The following is a 23,755-nucleotide window of genomic DNA, read 5'->3' as shown; positions in this document are numbered from 1 at the left end:
GACTGAGAAATAGAGAGTGTGAGACAGAGAGTGAGAATTAGACTGAGACACAGAGTGAGACGGAGGCTGAGAGACAGACAGAGCGAGACAGAAACTGAGAGACAGAGAGTGGGGCAGAGACTGAGAGACGCAGTGAGAGACAGAGAGTGAGAGACAGAGAGTGAAAAAGTGAGCAGAGACTGAGAGACAGAGGCTATGAGGCAGGGATATTGAGACAGAGACTTAGAGACATAGATGTAGACAGGCCGAGAGACAGAGGGTGAGGGACAGAGAGTGTGTGAGACTTACACAGAGTGAGGCAGAGACGGAGAGACAGAGACAGCGAGAGAGAAACAGATAGAAAAATTTAGAGAGAGAGAGAGTGAGTGAGTCAAATAAGAGAGGCAGAGACTGAGAGGCAGAGAGAGCGAGACAGATAGGGAGAGACAGAAATTTAGAGACAGAGAGTGAGAGACAGAAATTTAGAGACAGAGAGTGAGAGACAGAGATTGGGACAGCTATTGAGAGATAGAGAGTGAGATACAGGGAGAGCGAGCCAGAGATTGAGAGACAAAGTGTGAGCCACAGAATGAGAGGCAGAGAGCGTGATACTGAGAGTGAGACACAGACTCAGTGAAAGAGAGTGAGACATTCTGAGGGACAGATACAGATGAAGTGAGTGTGAGGCAGAGAGTGAATCAGAGAATGAGAGAGAGAGCGAAACAGAGTCTGTGAGGCAGATAGAGTGAGACAGTGACCGAGACACAGACTGTGAGAGCGAGACACAGACTGAGACACAGATAGTGAGACAGTGATTGAGAGACAGATAGACCGAGACAGAGACAGAAAGACAGAGAGTGAGAGAAAGTGAGAGCTAGACTGAGAGTGAGAGACAGAGAGTGAACTTCAGAATGCGGGAGGCATAGATTGAGAAAGAGACTGAGACAGAGAAAGAGACAGAGGCTAAGACAAAGAGAGAGTGAGACAGAGGCTTAGAGACAAATGGGACGAGGACGGAGAAACAGAGAGTGTGAGACAGAGAATGAGAATGAGACTGAGACAGAGAGTGAGACAGAGCCGGAGTGACAGAGAGAGCGAAAGAGAAAGAGAAAGAGATTGAGAGAGAGCCATTGATGTAGAGAGAGCGAGACATAAAATGAGAGGCAGATAGTGAAAGACAGAGAGTGAGACAGAGAGTGCGACCCAGAGACTGAGCATCGGTGAGTGTGAGACCGAGAATGAGACAGAGACAGGGAGACAGAGAGAGACGCAGATAGTTAGAAACTGTGAGTGAGCGACAGAGTTTGAGAGACAGAGATTCAGACAGATACTGAGTGACAGACAGTTAGAAAGAGAGAGTGAGACAGAGGCTGAGAGACAGAGAGAGCGAGGCAGTGACATGAGAGACAGAGAGTGAGACAAAGACTGAGAGACAAGGAGTGAGAGACAGCGAGTTTGAGAACAGAGAGTCAGACCGCGAATGAGTGACAGAGAGTGAGAGACAGAGATTGAGACAGATAGGGCAAGACTGAGAAAGCGAGAAAGAGATTGAGAGACAAAGACTGAGAGGCAGAGAATGGCAGATGAAAGAGCGAGGCAGAGACTTTGTGACAGAGAGTGAGAAGCAGACTGAGACTGAGAGTGAGACATAGACGGAGAGACAGAGAGAGCGAAAAAGAAACAGAGAGAGAAAGAGAAAGAAAGATTGAGGCAACGATGCTAGAGAGAGACTGAGAGGCAGAGAGTGAGAGACAGAGCGATAGAGACACTGTGAACGATAGAGATAGAGAAAGATATTAAGAGGCAGAGAGTGAGATTCAGAGAGAGAGAGCAAGAGACTGGGTGACAGAGAGTGAGAAACAAAGAGTGCGACAGAGATTGAGTGAGAGATAGCGAGGCAGAGACTGAGAGGCAGAGTGAGAGTAAGAAACTGAGGGACAGAGAATGAGACACGGAGACTGAGATACAGAAAGTGGGAAGCAGGTAGTGAGAGTCAGAGAACGAGACACAGATTGAGAGACAGATAATGAGACCGACTGAGCGACAGCGACTGAGAGACAGAAAATGAATGAGAGAGAGTGTGACAGAGACTGTGAGACAGAGAGAGAGAGAGCGATTCATAGTCTGAGAGAGAGTGAATGAGTCAGACACTGGAAAGCAGATTGAGACAGAGTCTGACGGACGGAGAGTGAGACAGAGGCTGTACAATCAGAGAGTGACAGACAGAGAGAGCAAGACTGAGGCTGAGAACGAATGGTGAGGTAGAGTCTCAGAGACAGAAAAACCGAGACAAAGATTGAGAGACAGGGAGAGCGTGACAGAGAGGGCGATTCTCACAGAAAGACCGACATTGAGAGACAGAGAGAGAGGCTCGAGTCTAAGACAGAGACTGAGAGAGAGAGAGAGAGAGAGAGAGAGAGAGAGGTGCAGAGACTGAGACGGAGATTTTGATGCGAGAGAGGGAATGAGAGACAGAGAGAGCGTGGCAGAGTCTGTGAGACTGACAGAGAGACAGAGAGAGCTAGAAAGGGAGTGAGAGACAGAGAATGAGAGACAGACTGAGAGACATATTGAGCGAGGCAAAGGTTAAGAGACAAAGGATAAGACAGGGAATGAGAGGTAGATAGACCGAGAGAGAGACTGAGAGACAGGTAGACCGTGACAGAGACTGAGAGAGAGAGAGTGAGACAGATAACGCGATACAGAGAGAGCATGGCAGAGAGTGAAAGAGGGACAGTGAGACAGAGAGTGAGAGACAGAGACAGAGAGTGAGAAACTGAGATAGATAGAGTGAGAGACAGAGAGTGAGAGACAGGGAGTGAAACAAAGACTGAGAGACAGAGACTGAGAGACAGAGTGAGACAGAGACTGAGAGGCAGAAGCTGGGAGACAGAGACTGGGAGACTGAGAGAGCGAGACAGAGACATTGTGACAGAGAGTGAGAATGAGACTGAGACAGAGAGTGAGACAGAGACGGAGAGACAGAGAGTGAAAGACAGAGAGATAGCGACAGTGTGAGAGACAGAGATTGAGACAGATATTGAGAGACAGAGACTGAGATACAGAGAGAGGGAGCCAGAGACTGAGTGACAGAGAGAGAATGAGACAGAGACTGAGTCAGAGAGAGAGAGGCAGAGACTGACAGGCAGAGTGAGATCAAGAGACTGAGGGACGGAGTCTGAGGCATGGAGACTGAGAGACAGAGACTGGGAAGCAGGGAGTGAGAGACAGAGAGCGAGACACTGATTGAGAGACAGAGAATGCAACCGACTGAGCGACAGCGACTGAGAGACAGAGAATGATTGACAGAGAGTGAGAGAGAGAGCGCAAGACGGAAAGAGCGATTTATTGTCTGAGAGAGAGAGAGAGTGAGACTGAGAGACAAATACTGAGAGACCGTGAGTGTGGGACAGAGACTGATAGACAGGGAGTTAAACAAAAGCTGAGAGTCAGACAGACTGCGACAGAGTCTTAGACATAGAGTATGAGACAAAAAGATAGAGACTTGGGAATGAAGACAGTGTGAGAGACAGAGAATGAGGTAGAGGGTGAGTGACGGAGAGTGAGACACAGAGAGTAAGAGACTGAGAGGTAGTGAAAGCGAGACAGAACCTAAGAGTTAGATTGCAACAGAGACCGAGACACAAAGAGAGGGAGACAGAGAGATGGAGGAAGCGAGACAGAGAGCGAGAGACTGAGAGAGCTAGGCAGACAGTGAGAGACAGAGAGAGAGAGAGAAAAAAAACAGAGAATGAGAGCGAGACTGAGAGACCGAGTCTGAGAAACAGAGAGTGCGATAGAGACTGAGAGAGAGAAAGACCGAGACAGAGTGTGAGAGACAGAGATTTCGAGACAGAGGGTGAGAGGGAGATTGGGGCAGATATTGAGAGATAGAGAGTGAGACACAGAGAGAGCGAACCAGAGATTGAAAGACAGAGTGTGAGGCACAGACTGAGAGACAGACTGAGACACAGGGCCTGAGAGACAGAGACTGAAGGCAGAGACTGAGAGACAGAGAAGGAGACTGAGACTGTGAGGCAAAGAGTGAGATACAGTGTGTGAGAGACAGAGACTGATAGACAGGGCTTTAAACAAAGGCTGGGAGACAAAGAGAACACGACAGAGACTGAGACATAGAGAGTGAGACATACATTGAAACACTGGGAATGAAGACAGAGTGTGAGAGGCAGGGTGTGAGGCAGAGGGTGAGTGAATAAGAGTGAGTGACAGAGTGAAAGACTGAGAGGCAGTGAAAGCGTGACAGAGCCTAAGAGTAAGAGTGCAACAGGTACTGTGACACAGAGAACGAAAGAGAGACAGAGTGAGAAAGAGAGAGAGAGACAGAGGGAGCGAGACAGAGAGTGAGACAAACAGACAGATAGACCGAGAGAGTGACTGAGAGACAGTGAGTGAAACAGAGACTTAGAGACAAGGTAAGAGTCTCAGAGAGCTACACTGAGAGTGAGAGACAGAGAGTGCGAGTCAGAGAGAAACACTGTTGTTGAGAGGCAGAGGCAGAGAATGAGACAGAGACTGAGACACAGAGAGTGAGATGCAGAGAGTGAGACGGAGAATGAGCCAGAGAGTGGGAGACAGAGAGTGAGACAGATATTGAGTTACAGAGTGAAGCCGAGAATGTACACAAAGATAGTGAGAAACAGAGTGAGAGGCAGAGCGTGAGAGACAAAGAGTGAGGAACAGGCTGAGAGACAGATAGAGAGAAACAGAGATTGAGAGGCAGAGAATGAGAAAGAGACTGAGAGACAGATAAGAGATAGAGAGTGAGAGACAGAGAGCTGGAGACACACTTTGAGTCCGACAAAGTGGAGAGAGAGTGAAGGAAAGAGAGTAAAACAGTGACCAGAGACGGACATACAGAGACTGGGGGACAGGGATATTGAGACAGAGAATTGGAAACAGACAATTAGACAGGGTCAGAGAGACAGAGGGTGAGAGATAGAGAGTGTGAGTGAGACTGAGACAAAGAGTCGGGCAGAGACAGAGAGACTGATAGGCCGAGTCAGAGAGAAAGTCTGATGTTGTGAGGCAGAGACAGCGAGACAAAGAGTGAGACAGAGACTTAGAGACAGAGAGTGAGATGCAGAGAGTGAGACGGAGAATGAGCCCGAGCTTGGGAGACAGAGAGTGAGACAGACATTGAGTGACAGAGTGAAACCGAGACTGTACAAACAGAGAGTGAGAGACAGAGTGAGAGGCAGATTGTGAGAGACAAAGAGTGAGACAATGGCTGAGAGACAGATGGAGCAAAACAGAGATTGAGAGACAGAGAGTGAGACTGAGACTGAGAGACATAGTGAGAGACATAGAGTAAGAGACAGAGATTTAGAGACACACTTTGCGCCCGACAAAGAGGGCAGAGCGTGTAAAAAAAGTGACTAGAGACAGAGATACAGAGACTGTGAGGCAGGGATATTGAGACAGTGATTTAGAGACAGAAAATTAGACTGAGACAGAGAGACAGAGGGTGAGTAACAGATAGTGTGAGAGAGACTGAGACTGCGTGTGAGGCAGAGACGGAGAGACAGAGAGAGCGAGAGAGAATCAGAGAGAAAAATAGAGAGAGAGAGAGAGAGAGAGATTGAGGCAAATAGAGGGAGACAGAGACTGAGAGGCAGAGAAAGCGAGACAGAGAGTGAGAGACGGAAATTTAGAGACAGAGAGTGAAACAGAGACCAGAGACTGAGAGACAGAAACACGGAGACAGGGATATGGAGAAAGAGACTTAGAGACAGAGATTTAGACTGAGAGACAGAGAGTGAGAGACAGAGAGTGTGAGTGAGACTGAGAAAGAGAGTGAGGCAGAGACGGAGAGACAGAGAGCGAGAGAGAAACAGAGAGAGAAATAGAGAGAGAGAGATATATTAATGCAAATATACGGAGACAGAGACTGAGAGGCAGAGAGAGCGAGACAGAGTCTGAGAGACAGAGATTGAGAAGGAGGCTGAGAGACAGAGAGTTAGAGGCACATCTCGAGACCGACAATGAGGAGAGAGAGTGAGAGACAGAGAGTTAAACAGATAACAGAGACTGAGAGACAGAAACTGGGAGACAGGGATATTGGGACAGAGACTTAGAGATAGAGATTTAGACTGAGACTGAGAGACAGAGGGTGAGAGACAGAGAGTGTGAGTGAGACTGAGAAAGAGAGTGAGACAGAGACGGAGAGTCAGAGAGCGAGAGAGAAACAGAGAGAGAAATAGAGAGAGATATATTAATGCAAATATAGCGAGACAGAGACTGAGAGGTAGAGAGAGCGAAACAGAGTGTGAGAGGCAGAGATTTAGAGACAGAGAGTGAGAGACCGAGATTGGGACAGATATTGAGAGATATAGAGTGAGAAAGAGAGAGAGCGAGCCAGATATTGAGAGATAGATTGTGAGACACAGACTGAGAGGCATACTGAGACTCATGCCTGATAGGCAGAGACTGAGAGGCAGAGAGTGTGAACTCCGAGCGAGAAACAGACTCAGAGAAAGAGAGTGAGACAGAGAGTGAGAATGAGACTGCGAATTAGAGTGAGAAAGAGACGGAGAGACAGAGAGAGCGAGGAAGAATCATAAAGAAAATGAGAGAGAGAGCCATCGAGGCAGTGAGAGCGAGACAGAAACTGAGATCATACAGTGAGAAATAGAAAGAGTAAGAGAGAGAGTGAGAGACAGATTGTGAGACAGACAGTGAAAGCTAAAGGTTGAGAAAGAGACTGAGAGAAAGGGAGACATTGAGACAGATACTGAGAGACAGAGAGTGAGACAGAGAGTGAGAGACAGAGACTGAGCATCAAACAGTGTGGGACCGAGAATGAGAAAGAGACTGAGAGACAGACTGAAAGACAATTAGTGCGAGACGGTGAGTGAGCGACAGAGTGTGAGAGGCAGAGATTCAGAAAGATACTGAGAGACAGAGAGTGAGATAAAGAGAGAGGGCGCCAGAGACTTAGTGAAAGAGAGTTACAGACAGAGAGTGAGACAGATGCTGAGAGACAAAGAGTGGGACCGAGGCTGAGAGACGGAGAAAGCAAGGTAGTGACTGAGAGACAGAGAGTAGGACATAGACTGAGAGACAGAGACTGAGCATCAAACAGTTTGAGACCGAGAATGAGAAAGAGACTGAGAGACAGACTGAGAGACAGGTAGTGAGAGACAGTGAGTGAGCGACAGACTGTGAGAGGCAGAGATTCAGACAGATACTGAGAGACAGAGAGTGAGATAAAGAGAGAGGGCGCCAGAGCCTTAGTGAAAGAGAGTTACAGACAGAGAGTGAGACAGATGCTGAGAGACAAAGAGTGGGACCGAGGCTGAGAGACAGAGAAATCAAGGTAGTGAATGAGAGACAGAGAGTAGGACATAGACTGAGAGACTGGGAGTGAGACACAGAGTGACAGTCAGCTCACAGAGAAAGAGTGAGAGAGAGCGAGAAAGAGATTGAGAGACAAAGACTGAATGGCAGAGACTGGGAGACTGAGAGAGTGAAACTGACACTTTGTGACGGAGAGTGAGACTGGGACTGAGAGACAGAGAGTGAGTGGCAGAGTGAGAATGAGAGTGAGACAGAGACAGAGAGTGACACAGAGACGGAGAGATATATGAGCGAGACAGAAACAGAGAGAGAAAGAGAGAGAAGGATTGAGGCAGACAGTGAGACAGAGACTGAAAGGCAGAGAGTGAGAGACAGAGAGACAGAGACAGTGTGAGAGCCAAATATTGAGACAGATACTGAGAGAGAGAGTGAGAGAGATACAGAGAGAGGGAGCCAGAGACTGAGAGACAGAGACTGAGAATCAGAGTGAGACAGAGACTGAAAGACAGACAGTGAGACAGAGACTGAGATGCAGATAGACCGAGACAGCGACTGAGAAACAGAATGATACAGAGACTGAGAGACAGATAGAGCGAAAGAGAGGGTGAGAGACAGATTGTGAGACAGAGAATGAGAGACAGAGAGAGCATGACAGAGTCTGTGAGAATGACAAATAGACAGAGGGTGAGAGACAGAGAGAGCGAGCCAGAGAGTAAGAGACAGAGAATGAAAGACACAGAATCAGACAGAGACTTAAAGATAGAGACTGAGAGACATAGAGTTTTAAAGAGAATGAGAGCCAGATAGAAAGAGCGATACAGAGGTTGAGGGACAGAGAGTGAGGCAGGGAATGAGAGAGAGAGACTGAGAAACAGATGGAGCGAGACAGACACTTAGAGACAGATAGAGAAAGACAGAGAGTGAGACAGAGAATGAGATACAGAGAGAACTTGTCAGAGAGTGTAAGAGAGAGGGTGAGACAGAGATTGAGAGACACAGACAGAGACAGAGAGTGAGAAACTGAGAGAAGAAGGCTGAGAGTGAGAGACATTCGGTGAGAGACAGAGACTGAGACAGAGACTGAGAGACAGAGCTGAGAAACGAAGTGTGAGAAAGAGACAGATGGAGCGAGACAGAGGGTGAGAGACAGAGAGTGAGAGGCAGCGAGTGAGACAGAGAATCAGAGACAGAGAATAAAAGAGACTGAAAGACAGAGATTGTGAGTCAGAGACTGCAGATTATGAGTGAGGTAGAGACTGAGAAACAGAGAGTGACACAGATTAAAAGCAGAGACTGAGAGACAGTGAGTGAGAGACAGAGACTGATAGGCAGGGAGTTAAACAAAGGCTGAGAGACAGAGGGATCCCGACGGAGAATTAGACATACAGAGTGAGACAGAGAGTTAGAGACTGGGAATTAAGACAGAGTGTGAGAGACAGAAAGTGAGGCAGAGGGTGAGTGGTGGAGACACAGAAAGTGAGAGACTGAGGTATAGAGAGAGCGAGATAGTGCCTAAGACCCAGATTGCAAAAGCGACTGAGAAACAGAGAGAGCGAGACAGATACAGAGATTGAGACAGAGACTGAGAGTCAGAGGGAGCGGGACAGATATTGAGAGACGGAGAGGGAGATAAAGACTCAGAGACAGATAGACAGGGAGAAGGACTGAGAGACAGAGTGAGAGAGAGAATGAGAGACGGAGAGAGCGTGACAGAGAGTGTGTGATAGAGAGTCAGACAGAGACTGAGAGACAGAGAGAGCGAGTCAGAAATTGAGAGAGAGAACTCGGCTGAGAGTTAGAGAAAAAGACTGAGTGAGAGAGAGAGTAAGACAGAGTCTGAGACAGAGACAGCGAGTGCGAGAGAAAGAATGAGAGACAGAGAGAGCGAGACACAGACTGTGAGACAGATAGTGAGACAGAGACTGAGAGAGAGATAGACCGAGATAGAGTCTTAGAGACAGTGAGTGAGAGGTTGAGACTATAACAAGGAGTTAAACAAAGGCTGAGAGACAGAGAGACCGCGACAGAGACTGAGACATAGAGAGAGAGACAGAGAGATAGAGACTGGGAATCAAGACAGAGTGTGAGAGACAGAAAGTGATGCAGAGGGTGAGTGACGGAGAGTGAGACACAGAGAGTGAGAGACTGAGAGACAGTGAAAGCGCTACAGAGCCTAAGAGTCAGAGTACAACAGAGACTTAGACACAGAGAGAGCGAGACAGAGACAGAGTGAGAAAGGGACAGAGAGACAAAGGGAGCGATACACAGAATGTGAGACCGTGAGACAGATAGACCGAGGCAGGGTCTGAGAGACAGAGAGTGAAAGAGAGATTGAGAGACAGGATGGGGGTCTGAGAGAGCTACACTGAAAGTGAGAGACAGAGAGAGTCTGAGAGTGAGATTGATGTTCAGAAGCAGAGAGAGAGAGACAGTGAGTGAGACGGAGACTGAGAGACAAATTGTAACGGAGACTGTACAAACAGAGAGAGAAAGAAAGAGTGTGTGGCAGAGTGTGAAAGACAGAGATGGAGAAAGAGGATGAGAGACAGAGAGAGTGAGGCAGAGATTCAGATACAGAGAATGAGACAGAGACAGGGAGACAGAGAGTGAGAGACAGAGAGTTAGAGGCACATGTTGAGACCGACAATGAGGACAGAGAGTGAGAGACAGAGATTTAAACAGATACCAGGACTGAGAGACAGATACTGGGAGACAGGGGTACTGGGACAGAGACTTAGAGATGGAGATTTAGACTGAGACTGAGAGACAGGGGGTGAGAGACAGAGAATGTGAGTGAGACTGAGACAGAGAGTAGGGCAGAGACGGAGAGTCAGAGAGCGAGAGAGAAACAAAGAGAGAAATAGAGAGAGAGATATTAATGCAAATATACGGAGAAAGAGACTGAGAGGCAGAGAGCGAGACAGAGAGTGAGAGACAGATTTAGAGATATAGAGTGAAACAGAGACCAGAGACTGAGAGACAGAATCTGAGCTACAGGGATATTGAGACAGAGGCTTAGATTTTGACACTGACTGAGCGACAGAGGGTGAGAGACAGAGAGTGTAAGTGAGACTGAGACAGAGATTGAGGCAGACTCGGAGAGAGAGGAAAAGAGAAATCGAGGCAGAGGCTTAGAGACATACTGAGAATGAGAATGAAAAACAGAGATTGTGAGACAGAGAGTGAGAATGAGACTGAGAATTAGAGTGAGAAAGAGACGGAGAGATGGAGAGACAGAGAGACAGAGAGAGAAACATAAAGAAAATGAGAGAGAGCAATCAAGGCAGTGAGAGCGAGATGGAAACTGAGGGGCAGAGAGTGAGAAACACGAACAGTGATAGAGAGAGTGAGAAACAGATTGTGAGACAGACAGTGAGAGCTAAAGGTTGAGACAGAGACTGAGAGAAAGGGAGACAGTAAGACAGTCACTGAGAGACAGAGGCTGAGCATCAAACAGTGTGAGACGGAGAATGAGAAAGAGACTAAGAGACAGACTGAGAGACAGATAGTGAGAGACAGTTAGTAAGCGACAGAGTGTGAGAGACAGAGATTCAGACAGATACTGAGAGACAGAGAGTGAGATAGAGAGAGAGGGAACCAGAGCCTAAGTGAAACAGAGTTAGAGACAGAGAGTGAGACAGATACTGAGATACGGAGAGTGGAAAAGAGGCTGAAAGTCAGAGAAAGCAAGGTATTGAATGAGAGACAGAGAGTAAGACATAGACTGAGAGACTGGGAGTGAGAGACAGATTGAGAGTCAGCTCACAGAGACAAAGTGAAAGAGAGCGAGAAGGCGATTGAGAGACAAAGACTGAATGGCAGAGACTGGGAGACCGAGAGAGCGAGACTGGGACTTTGTGGCGGAGAGTGAGACTGGGACTGAGAGACAGAGAGTGACTGACAGAGTGAGAATGAGACTGAGACAAAGAGTGATACAGAGACGGAGAAATATATGAGCGAGACAGAAACAGAGAGAGAAAGAGAGAGAAGGATTGAGGAAGAGAGCGAGACAGAGACTGAAAGGCAGAAAGTGAGAGACAGACCTACTGAGACAGTGTGAGTGACAAAGATTGAGACAAATACTGAGAGAGAGAGAGTGGGATACAGAGACAGGGAGCCAGAGGCTGAGAGACAGAGACTGAGAAACAGAGTGAGATAAAAACTGAAAGACAAATAGTGAGACAGAGATTTTGAGAGATAGAGTGAAACAGAGACCAGAGATTGAGCTACAGGGATATTGAGACAGAAACTTAGATTTTGACACTGACTGAGAGACAGAGGGTGAGAGACAGAGAGTGTAAATGAGACTGAGACAGAGATCGAGGCAGACTCGGAGAGAGATGAAAGATTAATCGAGGCAGAGGCTTAGAGACAAACTGAGAATGAGACTGAAAAACAGAGATTGTGAGACAGAGAGTGAGAATGAGGCTGAGAATTAGAGTGAGAAAGAGACGGAAAGACGGAGAGACAGAGAGACAGAGAGATAAACATAAAGAAAATGAGAGAGAGCCATCGAGGCATTGAGAGCGAGATGGAAACTGAGGGGCAGAGAGTGAGAAACATGAACAGTGATAGAGAGAGTGAGAAACAGATTGTGAGACAGACAGTGAGAGCTAAAGGTTGAGACAGAGACTGAAAGAAAGGGAGACAGTAAGACAGGCACTGAGAGACAGAGACTGAGCATCAAACAGTGTGAGACCGAGAATGAGAAAGAGACTAAGAGACAGACTGAGAGACAGATAGTGAGAGACAGCGAGTAAGCGACAGAGTGTGAGAGACAGAGATTCAGACAGATACTGAGAGACAGAGAGTGAGATAGAGAGAGAGGGAACCAGAGCCTAAGTGAAACAGAGTTAGAGACAGAGAGTGAGACAGATACTGAGATACGGAGAGTGGAAAAGAGGCTGAAAGTCAGAGAAAGCAAGGTATTGAATGAGAGACAGAGAGTAAGACATAGACTGAGAGACTGGGAGTGAGAGACAGAGTGAGAGTCTGCTCACAGAGACAAAGTGAAAGAGAGCGAGAAGGAGATTGAGAGTCAAAGACTGAATGGCAGAGACTGGGAGACCGAGAGAGCGAGACTGGGACTTTGTGACGGAGAGTGAGACTGGGACTGAGAGACAGAGAGTGACTGACAGAGTGAGAATGAGACTGAGACAAAGAGTGATACAGAGACGGAGGAATATATGAGTGAGACAGAAACAGAGAGAGAAAGAGAGAGAAGGATTGAGGCAGAGAGCGAGACAGAGACTGAAAGGCAGATAATGAGAGACAGACCGACTGAGACAGTGTGAGAGACAGAGATTGAGACAAATACTGAGAGAGAGAGTGGGATACAGACCGGGGGAGCCAGAGGCTGAGAGACAGAGGCTGAGAAACAGAGTGAGATAAAAACTGAGAGACAGATAGTGAGACAGATACTGAGATACAGATAGACCGAGACAACGACTGAGAAACAGAATGATACAAAGACTGAGAGACAGATAGAGCGAGAGAGAGAGAATGAGAGACAGAGAGTGATAAACAGAGAGTGAAACAAAGATTAACAGATAGATAGACCGAGACAGATAATGAGACAGAGAGTGAGACAGAGAATGAGACACAGAAAAAGCGTGACAGAGAGTGCAAGAGAGTTAGTGAGACAGAGACTGAGAGTTAGAGATAGATTGACAGGCAGAGATAAACTGAGATAGGTAGTCTGCGACTGAAAAAAATAATTTTAGAGACACAGGGTGATACAGAAACTGATTCAGAGAGAGTGAGGCAAAGAATGATAGGCAGAGTGAGAGTAAGATACTGAATGACTGAGACTGAGAGATGGAGACTGAGAGACAGAGACTGGGAAACAGAGAGTGAGAGACATAGAGCGAGACACAGATTGCGAGACAGAGAATGAGACCGACTGAGCGATAGCGATGGAGATACAGAGAATGGATGACAGAGAGTGAGACAGAGACTACGAGACGGAGATAGCGATTCAGGGACTGAGAGAGTGAGAGAGAGAGAGACAGAGGCTGAGAAGCAGATAGAGACAGAGACTGAGGGACTGATATTGAGACAGAGGCTGAACAAAAAAAAAGTGAGAGACAGGGAGAGCGAGACAGGGACTGAGAGACAGATAGCGAGAAAGAGACTGAGACACAGATAGACCGAGACAGAGACTGAGAGACAGTGTGAGGCAGAGAAGGAGAGACAGAGACAGAGTGACATAGTGGGTGGGACTGACGGAGAGACAGAGAGCGAGGCTGAGAGTGTGAGACAGAAACTAGGAGAGAGAGAGAGAGAGAGAGAGAGAGAGAGAGAGAGAGAGAGAGAGAGAGAGAGAGAGAGAGAGAGAGAGACCGAGAATGATACAGAGACTGTGAGAGCGAGAGAGAATATTGGAGACAGAAAGAGCGAGACAGATTCTGAGAGACAGGTGGTGATACATAGTCTGAGAGACAGGTAGACGAAGAAAGAGACTCAGAGACAGAGAGAGCGTCACAGAGTCTGTGAGAATGACAGAGTGACAATGGGTGAGAGAAAGAGAGAGCAAGACAGAGAGTAAGAGACAGAGATTGATAGACAGAGAATCAGACAGAGACTGAAAGACAGAGACTGAGAGAAATAGACTGTTAAAGAGAATGAGAGACAGGTAGAACGAGATAGTTGTTGGGCGACAGAGAGTGAGATACAGAGACTGAGACCTAGACGGAGAGACAGAGACTGAGAAACAGAGTGAGATAGAGACTGAGAGACAGATAGACGGAGACAGAGACTGAGAGACAGAGAGTCTGCGAGTGAGAAACAGCGAGTGAGAGACAAATAGTGAGGCAAAGAATAAGAGACAGAGGCTGAGAGACAGAGAGTGAGACAGAGACTGAGAGACAGTTAGGGGGTGACAGAGGGTGAGAGGCAGATTGTAAGTGACAGAGAGTCTTAGAGTAAGAAACAGCAAGTGAGAGACAGAGCGTGAGACAAGGACTGAGAGACAGAGGCTGAGAGACAGTGCGTGAAACAGAGACTGAGTGACAGAGCCTGGTAGTCAAAGATTGAGACAGAGACTGAGAGACAGAAGCTGAGAAACAAAAAGTGATACAGAGACTGAGAGACAGATAGAGCAAGACAAAGGGTGAAAGACACAGATTGAGAGGCAGAGAGAGAGACACAAAATGAGAGAAAGGGTTTGACAGACAAGAGATTGAGTGACAGTGACTGATAGACAGAGAGTGACACAGAGACTAAGAGACAGGGAGAGTGAGACATACACTGGGGATCATGAGTGAGGTAGAGACTGAGAAAAAGAGAGTGATACAGACTTAAAGGCAGAGACTGAGAGACAGTGACTGATAGACAGGGAGTTAAACAAAGGCTGGAAGACAGAGAGACCGTGACAGAGACTGAGACATAGAGAGTGAGATAGAGAGACAAATTGGGAATGAAGAGAGATTGTGAGAGACAGAGAGTGAGAGACTGAGGTACAGGGAGAGCGAGACAGAGCCTTAGACTCAAATTGCGACAGCGACTGAGAGGCAGAGGGAGCGAGACAGAGGTAGAGAGTGAGACAGAGACTGAGAGTCAGAGGCAGCGGGAAACACATTGAGAGTCAGATAGTGAGATAGAGACTCAGAGACAGATATACCGACAGAGGGCCTGAGAGACAGACAGTGCGAGACACAGGGTGAGAGACAGTGAATGAGACAGAAAAGGAGATATAGTTAGATCGAGACAGAGGGTGAGAGACAGATAGTAAGAGACAGCGAGTGAGACAAAGACTGAGAAACAGAGGCTGAGAGACAGAGAGTGAGACAGAGACTGAGAGACAATTAGAGCGAGACAGAGGGAGAGAGAAAGAGAGTGAGACAGAAAATGAGAGACAGAGAGTCAGAGACAAGAGATTGACAGGCAGAGAATCAGACAGAGACTGAAAGACGGAGACTGAGAGACATAGAGTGTGAAAGAGAAGGAGACAGATAGAACGAGACAGATGTGGAGAGACGGAGAGTGAGAGACAGAGAGTCAGGCAGAGTCTAAGAGACAGAGATTTAGCATCAGAGTGAGACAGAGACTGAGAGACACATAGAACGAGAGAGAGGATGAGAGACAGAGAGTGATGAAGAGAGATGAAACAGAGACCAAGAGATAGATAGACCACGGCAGTGACTGAGAGACAGATAGACGGAGACAGAGACTGAGAAACAGAGAGTGAGACAGAGAATGAGATACAGAGAGAGCGTGACAGAGAATTTAAAGAGACACTAAGGCAGAGACTGAGAGACAGAGACAGATTGACAGAGACTGAGAAAATGAGAGAGATAGTCTGAGAGTGATAAACAGCGAGTGAGAGAGAAAGTGAGACAGAGACTGAGAGGCAGAGGCTGAGAGACAGAGAGTGAGACAGAGACTGAGGGACAGATAGAGCGAGACAGAGGGTGAGAGACAGATAGTAAGTGACAGAGCGTGAGACACTGACTGAGAAACAGAGACTGAGAGACATTGAGTGAGACAGAAATTGAGAGGCCGAAGCTGAGAAACAAATAGTGATACAGAGACAGAGAGACAATTAGAGCGAGACGGAGGGTGAGAGACAGATACTAAGAGGCAGAACCAGAGACAGGAAATGAGAGACAGATGTTGAGAGACAGGCATTGAGACACAGAGACTGATAGACAGAGAGGGAAACAGAGGCTAAGAGATAGAGAGAGTGAGACTGAGACTGGGGATTATGAGTGGGGTAGAGACTGAGAAAAAGAGAGTGAAACAGACTTAAAAGCAGAGACTGAGAGACAGTGAGTAGGAGACAGAGACGGATAGACAGTGAGTTAAACAAAGGCTGAGAGACAGAGAAACCGCGACAGAGTCTGAGACATAGAGAGTGAGAGAGGGAGATATAGACTGTAAATGAAGACAGAGTGTGAGAGACAGAGAGTGAGGCAAAGTGTGAGTGACGGAGAGTGAGAAAAAAAGAGTGAGAGACTGAGGTCCAGAAAGAGCGAGGCACAGCCTAATACTCAGATTGCGACAGAGACTGAGAGACAGAGAGAGCGAGACAGAGACAGAGAGTGGGACAGAGATTGAGAGTCAGAGGGAGCGGGACAGATACTGAGAGACAGAGAGTGAAAACCAAAGGTTGAGACAGAGATGGAGAGACAGAGACTGAGCATCAGCGTGTGTGAGACCGAGAATGAGACAGAAACTGGCAGACAGTGTGAGAGACAGATACTGAGAGACAGGGAGTGAGATAAAGAGAGATTGCGCCAGAGACTGAGTGACAGAAAGTGAGAGATAGACAGTGAGACAAATACTGAGAGACAGAGAGTGGGACAGAGGCTGAGAGACTGAGAGAGCGAGGCAGTGACTCAGAGACAGAAAGTGAGATAGAGTCTGAGAGAGAGGGAGTGAGAGAGAGAGAGAGTGAGAGTCAGCTAGTTACAGAACTGAGAGTGAGACCGAGAATGAGTGACAGAGAGTGAAATACAAAGATTGAGACAGAGAGACCGAGACAGACAGAGCGGGAAAGAGATTGAGAGACAAAGACTGAGAGGCAGAGAATAGGAGACAGAGAGTGCGAGCCAAAGACTTTGAGACTGGGACTGAGAGACAGAGAGTGACTGACAGAGTGAGAATGAGACTGAGACAGAGAGTGAGACAGAGTTGGAGAGACAGAAGAGCGAGAAAGAAACAGAGTGATAAAGAGAGAGAAGTATTGAGGCAGAGAGAGCGAGACAGAGACCAAGCGTTAGAGTCAGTGTGATAGACAGAGCTTGAGAAATGTATTGAGAGACAGAGATTGAGAAACAGAGAGTGGGAGCCAGAGACTGGGTGACCGAGAGTGAGAGACAGAAAGTGGGAAAGAGACTGAGTCAGAGAGATCGAGGCAGAGAATTAGAGGCAGAGTGAGAGTTAGATACTGAGGGAAAGAAATTGAGAGACAGAGACTGGGAAGCACGGAATGAGAGACAGAGAGCGAGACACAGATTGACACAGATTCTGAGACCGTCTGAGCGACAGTGACTGAGAAGAAGAAAATGAATTACAGAGAGTGAGACAGAGACTTTGAGATGGAGAGAGCGGTTCAGAGACTGAGAGAGAGTGAATCCGAGACGGTGAAGAAGATTGAGACAGAGACTGAGTGACATATTTTAAGCGACAGCGAGTGAGACTGATACTAAGAGACAGAGAGTGGGAGAGAGGCTGAGAGACAGAGAGAGCGAGGCAGTGACTGAGAGACAGTGAGTGAGACAGAGACTGCGAAATCGATAGTGAGAGACAGAGTGAGAGTCAGCGAATTATTGAACAGAGATTGAGACCGAGAATGATTGACAGAGAGTGAGAGACATAAAGTGATACAGTGAGAGGGAGACAGAGAGAGCGAGAAAGGGTTTGAGAGACAAAGACTGAGAGGCAGAGACTGGGAGACCGAGAGTGCGAGACAGAGACTTTGTGATGGCGAGTGAGACTGGGACTGAGGGATTGAGAGTGCCAGAGTGAGAATGAGAATGAGACAGAGATTGAGACAGAGGGGGAGAGGCAGATGAGTGAGAAAGAAACAGAGAGAGAACGAGAGAGAAGGATTGATGCAGAGAGAGCGAGACAGAGACTGGGAGGCAGAGAGTGAGAGGCAGAGCAATAGAGAATTTGTGAGAGACAGATATTGAGAGACAGAGAATGAACTACAGAGACAGGGAGCCAGAGCCCGAGTGACAGAGAGTGGGAGGCATAGAGTGATACAGAGACTGAGTCAGAGAGAGCGAGGCAGAGAATGAGAGTCAGAGTGAGAGTAAGAGATTGAGGGACAGAGACTGAGACACGGAGAATGAGAGAGAGAGACTGGGACGCAGGGAGTGAGAGACATAGAGCGAGAAACAGATTGAGAGACAGAGAATGAGACTGACTGAGCCACAGCGACTAAGAGACAGAGAATGAATGATAGAGATTGAGACAGAGACAATGAGGCAGAGAGAGCGATTCAGAGACTGAGGGACAGAGATTGAGACAGAGGCTGAACTAACAGAGACTGAGAGACAGAGAGAGCGAGGCAGAGACTGAGAGACTGATAGACCGAGACAGACACTGAGTGACAGATTGCCACACAGAATGATAGAGAGAGCGTGACAGAATGGTTGAGACTGACAGAGAGACAGAGAGTGAGAGCCAGAGACTGATGTGTGTGTCTGTGAACGAGAGAGAGAGAGAGAGAGAGAGAGAGAGAGAGAGGGAGAGAGAGAGAGAAAAAAACAAACCTGAGGCAGAGACTGTGAGTGCGTGAGAGAGAATGAGAGACAGAGACAGCGAGACAGCGACTGAGAAGATAGAGAGACATAGACTGAGACAGAGAGTGAGGCAGAGAATGAGACAAAGAGAGCGTGACAGAGTCTGTGAGAATCACAGAGAGACAGAGAGAAAGAGACAGAGATTTAAAGACAGAGAATCAGACAGAGACTGAAAGACAGAGACTGAGAGACATAGAGTGCGAAAGAGAATGAGAGAGAGAGATAGAACGAGTTAGATACTGAGAGACAGAGACTGAAAAACAGTTTGAGACAGAGACTGAGGGACAGATAGGGCGAGACAGATGATGAGAGTCACAGAGTTGTAAATGTAAGTGAAGCAGAGACGAAGAGATACATAGACCGAGACAGTGACTTAGAGACGGAGAGACCGAGACAGAGACTGAGAGACAGAGCGTGAAACAGAGAATTAGATACGGAGAGAGCATGACAGAGAGTTCAGAGACAGTGAGACAGAGACTGAGAGACACAGACAGATTGACAGAGTGAAAAAATGACAGAGATAGTCTGAGTGTGAGAAACAGCGAGCGAGAGACTGAGAGATAGATAGAGCGAGTCAAAGCATGAGAGGCAGAGAGTAAGACAGAAAATGAGAGACAGAATATGAGACAAGAGATTGAGAGACAGAGACTGATAGACAGAGAGTGAAACAGAGACTAAGAGACAGAGAGAGTGAGATAGAGACTGGGGATCATGAGTGAGGTAGAGACTGAGAAACAGAGAGTGATACAGACATAAAGGCAGAGCCTGAGATACAGTGAGTGAGAGACAGAGGCTGATAGGCACGGAGTTAAACAAAGGCTGAGGGACAGAGAGACCATGACAGAGACTGGCACATAGAGAGTAAGACAGAGTGTTACAGACTGGGAATGAAGACAGAGTGTGAGAGACAGAGTGTGAGAGGCAGAGAGACAGAGAGTGAGGCAGAGTGAGGCAGAGTGTGAGTGATGGAGAGTGAGACAAAGAGAGTGAGAGACTGAGGTACGGAGAGAGAGAGACAGAGCCTAAGGCTCAGATTGCAACAGAGACTGAGAGACAGAGAGAGCGAGACAGAGAGAGAGATTGAAACAGAGACTGAGAGTCTGATGGAGCGGGAAACATACTGAGAGACAGAGAGTGAGATAGAAACTCAGAGACAGACATTCCGGGAGAGAAACTGAGAGAGAGATAAGCGAGACAGAGGGTGAGACACAGAGAGTAAAAGACAGAGAATGAGACAAAGACTGAGAGACAGAGGCTGAGAGACAGAGAGTGAGACAGAGACTGAGAGACGAATCGAGCGTGACAGAGGGTTAGAGACAGATACTAAGAGGCAGATAATGAGACAGAAAATGAGAGACAGATGTTGAGAGACAGACATTGAGAGACAGAGTCTGATAGAGAGTTGAAACAGGGGCTAAGAGACAGAGAGTGTGAGACAGAGACTGGGGAACACGAGTGAGGTAGAGATTGAGAAACAGAGATTGATACAGACTTAAAGGCAGAGATTAAGAGACAGTGAGTGAGAGACAAAGACTGATTGGCAGGGAGTTATTCAAAGACTGAGAGACAGAGAGACAGCAACAGATACTGAGACATAGAGATTGAGACAGATTTAGAGACTGGGAATGAAGACAGAGTTTGAGAGACAGAGATTGAGGCAGAGTGTGTGTGATGGAGAGTGAGACACAGAGAATGAGAGACTGAGGTATAGAGAGAGCGAGACAAAGTCTAAGACTCAGATTGCGACAGAGACTGAGAGACAGAGGGAGCGAGAAAGAGTCAGAGAGTGAGACAGAGACTGAGAGTCAGAGGGCACGGGAAACATACTGAGAGACAGGGAGTGAGATAGAGACTCCGAGACAGATATTCTGAGTGAGAAACTGAGATATAGATCGAGCGAGAGAGAGCGTGAGACACAGAGGTTGAGAGACAGAGATTGATATAGAGCAACTGATAGACAGAGAGTGAAACAGAGACTAAGAGACAGAGAGTGTGAGACAGAGACTGGCGATCATGAGTGAGGTAGAGACTGAGAAACAGAGAGTGATAACGACTTAAAGGCATAGACTGAGATACAGTGAGTGAGAGACAGAGATGGATAGACAGGGAGTTAAACAAAGGCCGAGAGACAGAGAGACTGCCACAGAGACTGAGACATAGAGAGTGAGACAGAGTGATAGAGACTGGGAGTGAAGAGAGAGTGTGAGAGACCGAGAGTGAGACACAGAGAATGAGAGACTGAGGTACAGAGAGAGCGAGACAAAGCCTAAGACTCAGATTGCGACAGAAACTGAGAGACAGAGAGAGCGAGACAGAGTCAGAGAGTGAGACAGAGTGATAGAGATTGGGAATGAAGACAGAGTGTGTGAGAGACCGAGAGTGAGGAAGAGTGAGAGTGACCGAGAGCGAGACACAGAGAATGAGAGACTGAGGTACAGAGAGAGCAAGACAGAGCGTAAGACTCAAATTGCGACAGAGACTGAGAGACAGAGAGAGCGAGACAGAGGCAGAGAGTGAGACAAAGACTGAGAGTCAGAGGGAGCGGGAAAGATACTAAGAGACAGAGAGTGAGATAGAGACTCAGAGAGAGATAGACCGAAGGAGGGACAGAGAGAAAGAGTAAGACAGAGCATTTGAGAAAGGGAGATATTGACAGAGAGTGTGAGATATAGTGTAGAAATAGAGTGAGAGACGGAGAGACCAACTCAGAGAGTGAGACAGAGAACTCGGCTGAGAGTGAGAGAAAAAGACTGTGAGATAGAGAGTGAGACAGTCTGAGACAGAGGCTGTGATTGCGAGAGAGAGAATGAGAGACAGATAGAGCGAGACAGAGACTGAGAGACAGATAATGAGACAGAGCCTGAGAGACCGATATAACGAGAAAGAGACTGAGAGACAGAGGGAGACAGAGAATGAGAGACAGAGAGTGCGTGGCAGAGAGTGTGAGACTGACAGAGAGACAGAGCGAGACAGAGAGTGCAGCTGAGAGTGAGAGACAGAGACTGAGTGAAAGAAACTGAGACAGAGACAGTGATTGCGAGAGAGAGAATGAAAGACAGAGAGAGCGAGACAGAAACAGAGATTTAGAGAGCGTGACAGAGTCTGTGAGACTGACAGAGAGACAGAGGGTGAGAGGCAGACTTAGTTAGACAGAGAGTGAGAGACATAGCGTGAGAGACAGATAGAACGAGACAGAGGGTCAGAGACAGAGAGTGAGATAGGGAATGAGAGACAGAGATTGAAAGACAGAGATTAACAAATAGACTGCGAGGCAGGTAGAGCGAAACGGAGTTTGAGAGACAGAGCCTGATAGACACAGAGTGAAACAGGGACTGGGAGACAGAGATTGAGTCAGAGACTTAGGATTATGAGTGAGACAGAGAATGAGAAACAGTGACTGTGTGATAGAGAGTGATATGCAGAGACTGAGACAGAGATTGAGAGACAGAGAGTGATACAGGCTTTGAGACAGAAACTGAAAAACAGAGAGTGAGAGACAGAGAAAGAGATTGAGACTGAGAGGCAAAGACTGAGAGACATTGTGTGAGAGAAAGAGACGGATAGACAGGGAGTTAAACAAAGGCTGAGATTCAGACAGAACACGACAGAGACTGAGACATAGAGGGTGAGACAGAGATTGAGACACTGGGAATAAAGACAGAGTGTTAGAGACAGAGTGTGAGGCAGAGGGTGAGTGACAGAGTGAGAGACAGAGTGAGAAACTGAGAGGGAGTGAAAGCGAGACAGAGCCTAAGAGTCAGAGTGCAACAGAAACTGAGACACAGAGAGAGCGAGAAAGAGGCAGAGTGAGACAAAGGCTGAGAGACGAAGTGAGCGAGACAGAGGGTGAGAGACTGAGAGACAGATAGACCGAGCCAGGGACTGAGAGGCAGAGAGTGAAACAGAGACTGAGAGACAGGCTGAGAGTCTGAGAGAGCTACACTGAGAGTGAGAGACAGAGAGTGAGAGTCAGAGACTGAGACTGAGACTGATGTTGACAGGCAGAGACAGAGAGTGAGACAGAGTCTGAGAGACAGAGGGTGAAATGCAGATATTGAGATGGCGAATGAGCCAGAGAATGGGAGACAGAGAATGAGACAGATATTGATAGACAGAGTGAAACCGAGACTGTAGAAACAGAGTGAGAGACAGAGTGAGAGGCAGAGTGTGAGAGACAAAGAGTAACACGGAGGCTGAGAGACAGAGAGAGAGCGACAGAGATTGAGAGACAGAGTGAAGCAGAGACCAGTGAGTCAGAGAAATAAACTGGGAGAGAGGGATATTGAGACAGAGACTTACATACAGAGATTTAGACTGAGACTGAGAAACAGAGGGTGAGAGACAATGTGAGTGAGACTTTGACAGATACTGAGGCAGAGACGGAGAGTGAGAGAGAAACAGAGAGAGAGTTAGAGAGAGAGAGATTGAGGCAAATAGAGGGAGGCGGAGACTGAGAGGCAGGAGAGTGAGACAGAGAGTGAAAGACAGATTTAGACAGACAGTGAAACAGAGGCCAGAGAATGAGAGACCGAGACTGGGAGACTGGGATAGTGAGTCAGAAACTTAGAGACAGAGATTTAGACTGAGACTGGGAGACTGAGGCTGAGAGGCAGAGAGTGTGAGTGAGACTGAGACAGAGAGTGTGGCAGTGATGGAGAGACAGAGAGAGCGAGAGAGAAATAGAGAGAGAAATAGAGAGAGAGAAAGATTGAGGCAAATGGAGGGAGAGAGAGAGACTGAGAGGCATAGAGAGCGAGACAGAATGAGAGATGGAGATTTAGAGACAGAGAGTGAGAGACAGAGATTGGGACAGATATTGAGAGATAGAGAATGAGATACAGAAAGTGCGAGCCGGAGATTGAGAGACAGCGTTAGGCTGAGACACAGGGCCTGAGAGACAGAGACTGGGAGGCAGAGATTGTGATACTGAGAGCGAGGCACAGACTCAGAGAAAGAGAGCGAGACAGACTGAGGGACAGATACAGATACAGTGAGTGTAAAGCAGAGATTGAATCAGAGTCTGAGAGACAGATAGAGTGAGAGCCAGACTGAGTTAGAGAGAATGTGAAAGAGACCGAGATAGAGACTGTGATTGCGAAAGAGAGAGACTGATAGACAGTGAAAGCGAGACAGAGACTGAGACACAGATAGTGAGACAGAGATTGAGAGACAGATAGACAGAGACAGAGACTGAGAGACAGAAAGTG

The sequence above is a fragment of the Cetorhinus maximus genome, chromosome 16 (genome assembly GCF_964194155.1).
Source record: "Cetorhinus maximus chromosome 16, sCetMax3.hap1.1, whole genome shotgun sequence".
NCBI classification, from domain to species: domain Eukaryota; kingdom Metazoa; phylum Chordata; class Chondrichthyes; order Lamniformes; family Cetorhinidae; genus Cetorhinus; species Cetorhinus maximus.
Note: the sequence above shows the minus strand (reverse complement) of the source record.